At 47.4% G+C, this 12650-nt stretch overlaps 1 long non-coding RNA gene across 2 annotated transcripts; it reads left to right on the forward strand.

Moving 5' to 3' along the window:
• Nucleotides 1-273: 273 nt before the first annotated feature.
• Nucleotides 274-10848, forward strand: LOC147624369 (uncharacterized). 2 transcript variants are annotated; one of them, XR_015269089.1, is made up of 2 exons: nt 274-506; nt 9024-10400. It is a non-coding gene; the product is annotated as an uncharacterized LOC147624369 (long non-coding RNA). The 2 variants fall into 2 exon arrangements; XR_015269088.1 differs by lacking the exon at nt 9024-10400 and adding an exon at nt 10419-10848 and having other exon boundaries at nt 286-506.
• The last annotated feature ends 1802 nt before the right edge of the window (nt 10849-12650 follow it).

The raw sequence follows: 12650 nt of genomic DNA on the forward strand, positions 1-12650 counted from the left end.
CTGGGAGGGGAGGGCGGTGAGACGGACGAATACCTGAGGCAACTCGGCAACCTCTACGGTGCAGACTGGGAGGGAGGCGAGCGCGGATGAATACCTTAGTCTGCATGGAGGCAAGGCGGCATTTATAGGTGAGGGCCCAACCCAAACGCTTGCATGGCACTACGTGGGGAGGGGCTAAATTTTGTGACACGTGGCACCCAATGCAAGCCCCCTTATATTATAGAGAGAGGAGATTATAGAGAGAAGAGAAGTGCGTCCTTAAAGCAACAATGGTAGCGGCAAAATTTATTCAATTAGTTACGGATCAAATATATAGCGGGGGGGGGTTTACATTTTCTCAACACCATGGCGCTGAGCAACTTTCTCTGGACAGTGTTGGGGGTGGGCGCTGTGTGGATGATCATCAGGAGCGATCTCCGGCACTCTTCGGCGACTTTGAGCAGAAACGTGCGCCACATTCGCAACTGGCTCGAGAAGGAAGCAGCTTCGTCTGGCTCCGCAGCAGAGTACGTAACGCACTATCCCATTGTACGAATTAGGGTTTTTGCTGGATTCTCTACATCTGACGAAGTACTTGTACTAGTTAGGGTTTCGGGGGCGTAGAATAGGTACTATCTGTCGTACAAACTAGGGTTCCGGTGGTTAGACGTATTCGGGAATGGCGTCAGGAGCCTGGAGCTTCGTCAGTGACGAGGACCCTTTGTCAGGTGGGGTTTGTGCAACCCACATGCCATAGCTTGACGTCGTGGGATTGGGGAGGGAGGCCACATTGGCAAACTGATGTGCCAGAATCCTGCACACACTACGAGGTAGAAGAGTGGCTGAATGAGGTGGGGATTTCGAGGATATGAATCACGTTCTATTAGCACATTCTAGGATTGTCAATTGTGCCCTCTGCTTTGTTTCTTAGCACTAGGAATCTTAAAGACTTGCATATAAAGACTTGTTGCAATGAGTGTCTGTTTATTATATGGGAAGCACATCCAAAGGTTTGCTTGTGTGAAGGGGGGTTGTGGTGGTTTGTACCCCACATGCAAAGGCTGGGGACTGTGGACAGGGCTATATGTAGAGTGGGTGGCTACCTCGAGGCTATACTGCCTCAGGCCAGTTTTGCAGGAGGGGACTGGCCGGTGGGGGTGGATTACCCTCATACTAACGGGTGCAGTTGCGGCTTCTTGTTGGCGTTGAGGATTCAAATTGGTGGTCCCACATGATATTAGTGAAACCGGCCTTCAGAATCTTGACGGGCGGTGAGCACACTTAATCACACTTAAGACTCTTTATGAATTGGAATAATAAACTTGGAAGAAGAAGAAAAAGAATAAGTGGAGCTGGAGTGCACCTGCACAAAAGATCAATTGGCCCCAAAGCGTGGCACCCCCGCAGGTATTTATTTCCCCCATTCATGGAACAAGTACAAAATATCTGTCGGGCACAAAAATGGCACGATGTAAAGGCACAACCACCTACCAAGGAGAATAGCCACCCGCTATGTAGGACACAGCCACCTTCTTGTGGGGAAGGAAGAGGCGTAGTAGCTGCCTATGGATAGATTGAACAGCCCACTGGAGATGGAGAAGTAGACGCCAGTTTGCAGAGCATAGCCGCTGGCCGCCTAGCTGTAGGAACACAACAGCTGGAGAATGAATACACAGCCGCCTACTGTGGTTGGCCATACAGCCTGTATGGCTGCCTGACTGGAGGCGCACACACAGCCTATGTGGTCACCTGGCTGGAGAAGTATACACAGTTGCCTGCAGAATAGGGAGCGCAGCGCCTGGCTGGAGAAGTACACACAGCTGCCTGCAGAATAGGCAGCGCAGCCTGCGCAACACACAGTCGACTGTATGAAGAAGCAGCGCAGCAGTTCTTGTACAGTCGCCTCCTGGTTATACAGATATACAGCAGCTTGAGATGGAGCAGAAGCGTAGCCTTCCGCCTGCTGAAGGAACAGCAGCCTGTGCCGCCTATATGGGAAAGCACACAACCGCTTGTGGAGTTGCAGCCGCCTGAGAGCCACGGGAAAGAGCAGCCTGAAGGAGATCGAGCATGCGCCAGATGTAGTCGCCGGCTGTCCTCTCTTGCGAAAGATGGTGGAAACGATCGCCGGTGCTCCTCCTCCAAGGGTGGTAGCTTTTTTTTTTAAATGAGTGTTGGAGGGGAGTAAACCATTAGAGCTGGCTGGCTCCCAATGTTTGCATGTGGGCGGCCAGTTCTATGGTGGTGTGGGTAGGTGACCATGCACCCACCCCCACACACACACAAGTTAAGTGTGGCTCCCCACCTTGGCCCCTAAGTGGGTGCCCACTTTTAAGTGAATGTGAACATATAACTTTATAAAATGAAAGGTTAGAGAATAAACTATTAAACTAACATGTGCAATACACTTACCACCTGTTCACATGCAACAAAACTCGTCAGAAGATAGAGCAAACTTCACGACTCACTGGCAGGCGTCCCCGCTCAGTAAGTGACACATCAAATAGGCAAACACAAAAATACAAGTCATGCGAAAACAGTTTAAAACATGCAAAACATGAGTGCATGTGCAAACAGTATCATGGACATATCCCCGTTCATGGAACAAGTACAGAATATCTGTCGGGCACAAAAATGACACGATGTAAAGGCACAACCACCTACCAAGGAGAATAGCCACCCGGTGTGTAGGACACAGCCACCTTCTTGTGGGGAAGGAAGAGGTGTAGTAGCCGCCTATGGATAGATTGAACAGCCCACTGGAGATGGAGAAGTAGACGCCAGTTTGCAGAGCATAGCCGCCGGCCGCCTAGCTGTAGGAACACAACAACTGGAGAATGAATACACAGCCGCCTGCTGTGGTTGGCAGTACAGCCTGTATGGCTGCCTGACTGGAGGCGCACACACAGCCTATGTGGTCACATGGCTGGAGAAGTATACACAGCTGCCTGCAGAATAGGCAGCGCAGCGCCTGGCTGGAGAAGTACACACAGCTGCCTGCAGAATAGGCAGCGTAGCCTACGCGCAGCACACAGTCGACTGTATGAAGCAGCAGTGCAACAGTTCTTGTACAGTCGCCTCCTGGTTATACAGATATGCTGCAGCCTCAGATGGAGCAGAAGCGTAGCCTTCCGCCTGCTGAAGGAACAGCAGCCTGTGCCGCCTATATGGGAAAGCACACAACCGCTTGTGGAGTTGCAGCCGTTTGAGAGCAACGGGAAAGAGCAGCCTGAAGGAGATCGAGCATGCGCCAGATGTAGTCGCCGGCTGTCCTCTCTTACGAAAGATGGTGGAAACGATCGTCGGTGCTACTCCTCGAAGGGTGGTCGCTTTTTTTTTTTTAATGAGTGTTGGAGGGGAGTAAACCATTAGAGCTGGCTGGCTCCCAATGTTTGCATGTGGGCGGCCAGTTCTATGGTGGTGTGGGTAGGTGACCATGCACCCACCCCCACACACACACACACAAGTTAAGTGTGGCTCCCCACCTTGGCCCCTAAGTGTGGCTCCCCACCTTGGCCCCTAAGTGGGTGTCCACTTTTAAGTGAATGTGAACATATAACTTTATAAAATGAAAGGTTAGAGAATAAACTATTAAACCAACATGTGCAATACACTTACCACTTGTTCACATGCAACAAAACTCGTCAGAAGATAGAGCAAACTTCACGACTCACTGGCAGGCGTCCCCGCTCAGTAAGTGACACACATCAAACAGGCAAACACAAAAATACAAGTCATGCGAAAACAATTTAAAACATGCAAAACATAAGTGCATGTGCAAATAATATCATGGACATATCCCTCGTTCATGGAACAAGTACAAAATATCTGTCGGGCACAAAAATGGCACGATGTAAAACATAAATCCTGGTCTTTCTATGGAGTGACAGCCCCATAGGTAAGACAGTTCCAGGCACGAGCCTCCCTATGGAGTGACAGTCCCATAGGCAAGACACGGCACAAATACTGGTTCTTCCATGGCGTGACAATCCCATGGATAGAACACAGTCCAGGTCATACACGGGTGGCACCAGTCTGGCTCCCATCCATACGACACCTTCCTGCTAACACACAGGTGGCACCAGTTTGGCTCCCGTCCATGTCAAGTAGAAATACTGGCCTCTTCACATGAGACACCGGCATGGCCTCAAGTTAACGAGACACAAAAACTGGAGATGGACCAAGTGGTCGGCCAATTGGTGACATCCCTGAACTTAAGAGGCATGGGTGTGACCAGCCATCAAATCAGTCCATATATAGCAAAAATCAGTATCCAAATGATATAAATTTCGCATGGCAGATAAGTCCCCATGAGAGACTACTGAAACTACAGCCACATATGGCCTCCTGAACAATGCATCTGCTACCAAATTCTTCTTTATTGCTTTATTGATACGGATGTGAGATACAATAGGGATGGAATATCCCTCTTTGCCAGCATGATCAACACTACCCTGCATATCGGGAACTGCATGCATATCAAGCTTAGATTGCTTGTCCTCTTGCATCTTGCTTACGTTTGGGGCATTGCCGAAACATATGCTCTTTGCTTCCACATGCAAAACATTTCCCGTCGTCTTTCGCATATTGCTCCCTTTTCTCAGGAGTCAAGCCAAACCTGTTCTTCTTGAACTTTCTAGCATGAGGCTCATGGTCCTCTCTTTTTCTTTTCCCCTTATTCAACGGGGCAGTCCTATTGCATGGGCTTCATGGGCCATCATGGAAGTTTCATGAAGCACGGTGGCATGTGCTCCACGAACGTGAGAATCAGATGTATGTGACTTTCCTGCATAAGGCAATGTCTCTCCATGAGACAACTCAGTAGGCAAAGCTCTTTTAGTAGCAGACCTGTCACCCCTACCATGGAATACATGTCGTGAATGCATGCGACCATCATGCCCTCCATGAGCACTAGCATACATATACCTGTCAAGCTTTGTGCCTTGTGGAGAAGATGCATGACGAGAGGTGACTGTCACCTCTTCCCTTTGCATAGATGACCTCAACCTTTGAGATGCGTGATTTCCATGGTTCAAGCGAGGTGGATTTCTGAATTTCAGCTCTCCATCTTCCCCCTCTTTGATGTCACCTTTGCGGAGGAGGTAGGAAAGTGCCAACTCCCTTGGCTTCTTGTCCACTTCCCGTGCCATGGACTCAAAAGTCTCGTTTACCATTGCATCAGGCTCTTCTTCTTGCATGACTCTTTCCTTGAGACAGTTGTCCCCTTGAATCACTATCATTCACCCTCTCAAGGGGCTTGTGCCTTCCCTGTAAAGCATCAGAACCACGCGAGGCACTTGATAGGCCCCTTGAATTAGGCACTTTCAAAGGGTTGTCTGGGCTGTCCATTAAGTGTGGTAGAAGCGGGGTGTCCAATGCACAGGTTCGTTTCCCCACTAAGAAGAGGGAAACAATGTGGCTCTGATACCAATGAAAGCGATCCCGTCAAGTGGGGATAGACTCCGTTGGACACCCACACGCGTAATAGCACAACTTAATATCACAATTTGAAATGGACAACTTAATAACAACTGGAATTTGAAATGAAATGAAATGAAATAGATGGACACCAGCACTGGGGCCGAAACGGGCCGACCCCCCCCTCAATATATGATATATTTATTGGGAGTATTTAACAAGTACAATGCTCCATGAGTTCAAAGAACCAGATGATGTCCATGTACAAATGAATACAGTACCAAACAAAAAGGCCCGAAGTTGACGTTCGAAGTAGAGCGACCACTTGAGTGGTCCAGTCTCGAAGTTGATGTTCGAAGTAGAGCGACCACTTGAGTGGTCCAGTCTCTACGGTCCTGTGCCTTCACTGAACTCCGCGGAGAGCGCCCCACTGGTGTTCCAAGACCACGCACAAACAGGCGCGCTCGTACTGACACCTGGCTCTCCCGATCTCAGCACCTTTGGACCGTGGTTCTCCAAGAGCTTGGACTACCCGGCACCAAACGGGTGTTAGCCGTAGAGAGAATCCCTTATCAGATTTACCACAAAGTTCTTTACTTAAATCTGAAATTCACTTACTTGTAGCTTGCAGATAGAAGACCAATACCCGGATGTGTCTGCCTGTGTGCAGCTACTAGTGGAAGACACGAAGACACAGCAGCCTGTCAAAGAGGAGGAGGAGGAGCTGCCTGTGTTGGAGGTGTAGCCACTTGAAGAAGGGAGATGCCGCCTTTGGAAAGGAGGCACAACCACCTACCAAGGAGAATAGCCACCCGCTGTGTAGGACACAGCCACCTTCTTGTGGGGAAGGAAGAGGCATAGTAGCCGCCTATTGATAGATTGAACAGCCCACTGGAGATGGAGAAGTAGACGCTAGTTTGCAGAGCATAGCCGTCGGCCGCCTAGCTGTAGGAACACAACAGCTGGAGAATGAATACACAGCCGCGTGCTGTGGTTGGCAGTACAGCCTGTATGGCTGCCTGACTGGAGGCGCACACACCTCCTATGTGGTCACCTGGCTGGAGAAGTATACACAGCTGCTTGCAGAATAGGCAGCGCAGCGCCTGGCTGGAGAAGTACACACAGCTGCCTGCAGAATAGGCAGCGCAGCCTGCGCAGCACACAGTCGACTGTATGAAGAAGCAGCGCAGCAGTTCTTGTACAGTCCCCTCCTAGTTATACAGATATGCAGCAGCCTCAGATGGAGCAGAAGCGTAGCCTTCCGCCTGCTGAAGGAACAGCAGCCTGTGCCGCCTATATGGGAAAGCACACAACCGCTTGTGGAGTTGCAGCCGCCTGAGAGCCACGGGAAAGAGCTGCCTAAAGGAGATCGAGCATGCGCCAGATGTAGTCGCCGGCTGTCCTCTCTTACGAAAGATGGTGGAAACGATTGCCGGTGCTCCTCCTTGAAGGGTGGTCGCTTTTTTTTTTAATGTGTTGGAGGGGAGTAAACCATTAGAGCTGGCTGGCTCCCAGTGTTTGCATGTGGGCGGCCAGTTCTATGGTGGTGTGGGTAGGTGACCATGCACCCACCCCCACACACACACAAGTTAAGTGTGGCTCCCCACCTTGGCCCCTAAGTGGGTGCCCACTTTTAAGTGAGTGTGAACATATAACTTTATAAAATGAAAGGTTAGAGAATAAACTATTAAACCAACATGTGCAATACACTTACCACTTGTTCACATGCAACAAAACACGTCAGAAGACAGAGCAAACTTCACGACTCACTGGCAGGCGTCCCCGCTCAGTAAGTGACACGTCAAACAGGCAAACACAAAAATACAAGTCATGCGAAAACAGTTTAAAGCATGCAAAACATGAGTGCATGTGCAAACAGTATCATGGACATATCCCCCGTTCATGGAACAAGTACAAAATATCTGTCGGGCACAAAATGGCACAACGTAAAACATAAATCCTGGTCTTCCTATGGAGTGACAGTCCCATAGGTAAGACACAGTTCCAGGCACGAGCCTCCCTATGGAGTGACAGTCCCATAGGCAAGACACGGCACGAATACTGGTTCTTCCATGGCGTGACCATAGTAACTAGAAACGGCGTTTCCGCCCTCTAGAAACGGTTCGGCCGTTTCCGGAAACGGCAGACCGACGGAAACGCCGTTTCCGTACATTTTTTTTTGGCAGGTTAAACGAGAGGGGGGGGGGCCGCGTGCGATTTTTTCATTTCGCTCCTCCTTTCCTGCAGCCTTCAGCCTTCAGTCTTCAGTTTTTTTATGGTTCACATGAATTTGCCGCGACATCATACATGTCCATTATATCTACATTCTGTTAAGTGTTATGATTCTAATGTCCACTTGAGTCTTTGATGTGTCTTGTTTGAGGTCTCTATGCATGTTTTTTGCATCTCTTGACATAAGTTTATTTAATAGGATGTCTCTATGCATGTTTTTTACATGTCTAAAATAAATTCAAAAGAAACTCCGTTTCTTGCCGTTTCCGACCTCGCGGAAACTCTGAAACACCGTTTCCAACCCGGTCCAAACCGACCGTTTCTACCGGTCCAGGTACACAGTCCAGGTCATACACGGGTGGCACCAGTCTGGCTCCCGTCCATACAACACCTTCCTGCGAACACACGAGTGGCACCAGTCTAGCTCCCATCCATGTCAAGCAGAAATACTGGCCTCTTCACATGAGACACCGGCCTGGCCTCAAGTGAACGAGACACAAAAAATGGAAAGACCAAATGGTTGGCCAATTGGTGACAACACCTGTCATCGCCTGCAGCCAGTCGCCTGTGTCCATGTATTTTGCCTCCTTAAGCCTTAGTTCTGACTCCTGAGTCCTGACTCTTGAGTCATGACTCATTTTGTATCTACTTAATTATTAATATGACTCAAAAGCTTACCATTTTAGTGTAAATTTGTGCTCATTTTGATGTACTTTCAAAGTAGAATAAGTGTAGAGTAGAAAAAAAAAAGTATTTTTTGAGTGCCGTTCCCTCCCCCGTCCCCGTTCCCTACTTATGGCCGTCCCCCGTCACCGTCCCCCGTCCCTTGTGACCATGACGGGGAGTGAGGAAAAATGAGAAAACACCTACAAAGGGCGGGCACACCCACAACAGAGGCCCTGGTGTCTGATAAAGACAGGAGATGACTTCTAACAATACCTGCATTGGTGCACCTTGGGTAGAGCTAAGAAGGGCCAACCAAATCACTCACAATCCACATGGCCTTCATCATAAGGTGACAAGAGGTGGTTACAACCATGATAAACACTTGATCTACAACACAAAACACAACTTGGTCCAACATAGAAAAAACACACACAAAGTTATCTCATCCCTTGGGAAAAATTAGGGTTTCCAAAAAATTAGGGCTTTTTGAAACTGATGCTATAGGAGGATGTAGCAACCCCCCAATACTTGATATATGCTCTCAATTTTGACAAATGCTGGGGGATTTAAGATTAATGCTTTGATTAAGTAGGATTTGTGGGGAAAAAAAAAGCCCCAGATTTCACTTCCGGATTTTTTTGCAGGAGCACTTCAAATGGTAGATTCTTGAAAACCCCCAAATATTTTTGTACCTTTTTTTTGTTTTATTTTGATGTCGAATTTTGCAGGTTGCTGTAGATGTAGGGCTTGTTGCTGTTGAGCTGCTGCTTTGGGTTGACTAGACGTGAGCAGACGTTTGATGAAGATGGCACAGCACAGGCTTAGGTGGAGGCAGCACAAAGTGCTTAGCACATAGTAGCACACGGAGGTAGTTGTCAAGGAGAGGATGATGGGCTGAACATTCAGCTTGGGACACCGAGGGCAGGGGCGGCAGCAAAAGGAGCAAACACTGGCACGTAATGTCAAGCAGGGGCGGCAGCAAAAGGAGCAAAAGGAGCAAACGCTGGCACGTAATGTCAAGCAGATTGTCCACGTCTGCTACTGCAGAGAGAAATGGCGCTTGGAGGTTCACAACCGCTGCTGATGATGGTAGCGTGGAGACTCACGAGTAGGAGTAGTTGCAGCAGAAGGTGTAGGAGATATTGGACATAGGAATTGAAGGAGCCATGGACATGTAGTAGTAGACTTGGGTGCTTTGATACCATTGTTGGACGACAGCCCCTTGTGTGAAAGAGGGAAAGAAGCTATGGGGGTTTGAAGATGACAGCCATGGATTTGGAGAGTAAGACGACAGTGATAAGAGAGAGAGAGAGAGAGAGAGAGAGAGAGAGTGAGAAGTACACGACTCAAATGATTTGATAGTTGTTTTTTTAATTCAATGAAGTACATGTACCTTTATAGGTTACAAAAGTTGCCTCAATGATATCACTGCTTATGTCAAACACACAAATATCTAGATATTATTATAACCCCTCTAAGAGGTGGTTCATACACAAACACACTACCTCACTCATAAGAGTGGGTTCACACACAGACATACACACACTATGTTCATCAAGTACACACACAACACGGCTTAGCAGCCATTCACTCACTCTTAGATCAAGTACACACTGACCATAACAACCACAGAGATAAGTCCTTTCTTCCAACAGCCACAATTATAAACTTCTCTTATTGAGAGGCAACTATGTATTCAACTTAACATTGGGAACTAAGCCCAAAACTGATGGAATCATGAGCTGATCATGGTTGATTCAGGCTTGTGATTGGACATTGAGAAAGAAATTGTGGTATAAGTGGCTAGGAGGAAGTAAAAGTGCAGAAATCGGTGACAGCGTTTGTTGGAGAGCCTGAGTCTGAGCTTGTCCTGCTGCTGCAAGCTGTCCACCAGACCCTGTTGTTGCTTTATCAACAGCCATTTGCCTCTCAAGTTGAAGCTTTAGTATAGTTATGTAGGGTTTTTTGGGTGTGTACGAATTTTGGCTTTTGAAGTAGTACCTCATTGTTTCTCTTGCACAAAATAGGGGTTGTGGTTGTATCTATATTTTGCATTTGCAGATGGTTTCTTAATGTAGCAGTTAAATGTATTGATATCCCTGATCATGACTTGACCCTGGCAGAGCTGAAAGAGTGAAACCAAAGGAATTTGAAAGGCAGCCGGATGAGAGAGCTGCTCCCAAGGAAGACAAGAAGTAGTCTCAGGGAGGTTATGAATCAGAGATTGATATAGGATTGTGTGGTATGTCATCTCCTGCCTTTAAAAGGCTATCTGAGGAGACATCCCTATCTTTGCCATCTCAACATGATCGTGCTCTATGAGGCGGCAAATCTGGGAGAATGTCAAAAAGGTGATGTGTAGATTGTGCAAGGTAATAATTAATGGTGCAAGGTAATCTTTAGTGTGTGCTTAATTGACCTTCTCAGTGTCAAAGGGGTGATGTGTAGATTATGCAAGGTAATCGTTAATTGTGGAAGGTAATCAGTAGCTTATGCTTAAATGGCCATCTCCGCGACCTTCATAATTCAAGATTCTTGTTGTTCACAAAGCGAGTATTTGTCAGCCAAAAGTTTGTGAAGCAGTCTTTTTTAATTTGGTGTTATTGTGCACCTTTTCCCATTTTGGCATTATCAAATAATCTCATTTTTTAAATTCAGAACATCAAATTTCTGGTATATGAAAGGTAATGCATGTACTTTATTGCATGGAATTTTCTTACCATGTGGTTGAGGAGACTGTAGATTTGATAGGGGGTTTGCTGGGCCCCTTGTAGTTAGTGCTGTGTGTGTGTGTGTGTGTGTGTGTGTGTGTGTGTGTGTTTTTTGGGGCAGAGCAAAGGTCAACACGAAGTAGTCCAACCTCAACCATGTTTCTTGCCATCACTATCAGTTTGCTCAGATGAACTCACGCCCATCACTGGCAGTTCAACAGCCGGGCTCAAACCTTTACGGGCAGCCCTATCCCGTGCACTCAGCTGTGAAGTTGTAGCAAGTGGTGGTCCCTCGAAGCAAGTAATCTAGCTGTTGTGACCGGTGAGGTATCCCCACCTAACAGTGACCAGTGAGGTATCCCCACCCAACAGTGACCAGTGACCAGTCACTCATTTTGGGTTTCCCATCCAGCAAGCAGTAGTGCCTGACAACAAACGCATGTATTATACTTGCCTGTCTTCATGCTTGTGTGGGCCCAGCATGGATGTAACAATGATGAGTGCATATCATTATGGGAACTGCCATGCCAACAGAGGCAGCTTTCAATGAAAAGGCTCCAAGGAAGAGCTTCGTAAGTTTGAAGATTGCCTGTGTAGACATGCACTTTTCATGGGGTACAAGTGAAGGGTGTCTAATTAAGAAATTTAGCAACATGATAATTCAAGAGAAGGGTTTGCCTAATAAGAGAGAGAGAGAGAGAGAGAGAGAGAGAGAGAGGGGACTACTGGAGAAATTTAGAAGCATTTTTGGGTCCATGGGATATTGTAGAGAGAAGCGATAGAAGAGGCAAAAAAAAGAGAAAAATGCAAGTTGGGCAATACAACGCCAAGACTTGCCTTCTACAATGGTGGCAAGCCAATAACCTCTCTCTCTCTCAGGTCTTCACTGTACACATCCCACTGCCCAGCTGAGGGGCTTCACCTTTTCAGCTGAGGAAAAAACAATAAACCCAAACTGCTTATTGGGTAGATCTGCTACATCCCAGGTCTATTGGGGAGGAGCATTGCAAGAGGTGCAGGCCTTCAAACACAGACACCTTGCTGCTGCTGCATGGGTGAACCCAGTGCAATAGTGATGCTACTGCTGCCTGTGTTGAAGGCTTTAGAGTTTGAAATGCAGTTCGCTCAGGTTGTCTCTAAGCAGCCCAGTTCGGACTCCAGGGCATCAGGCGATTGCTCCTTTCCTCACCTGAACACATCCCTTCTATGATGGATGATGTCTATGCCTTTATCATGGTTGAGTCTTCTCTTCACCTCTGGAGAAGTGATAGAAACTCAGTTTGATGGTTCATTTATGAAGATTTGTCGACTAAAGTGACATCTTTATGCATGAACATGTCAAACTCTTGGGTGGTGTTACTGTGAGTGGCACATAGTGTTTGCTATGCATGATAAGCTGAGAATACTCTCATGGAGTAAAGATTGCACACGTAGGTTTTTTGGGAAATATCACTTCTAAGAAGCATGCCTTGAGAGCAGAGTGGCAGCCTTGATTCAGAAATGTCTACTCAACTTTGTGTGCGCACTCTATCTTTATGCATGAACATACACCTACTCTTGGTGCTCATGATGTGAGTGACGGTGCCAAATCACATATTCTATGCTGTGGGTGAGGGAGTTGATTTTATGAAGCTTTGGAAGTAG

This window comes from Cibotium barometz, chromosome 25 (assembly GCF_041138505.1).
Source record: "Cibotium barometz isolate CiBa-2024 chromosome 25, ASM4113850v1, whole genome shotgun sequence".
Classification (NCBI taxonomy): domain Eukaryota; kingdom Viridiplantae; phylum Streptophyta; class Polypodiopsida; order Cyatheales; family Cibotiaceae; genus Cibotium; species Cibotium barometz.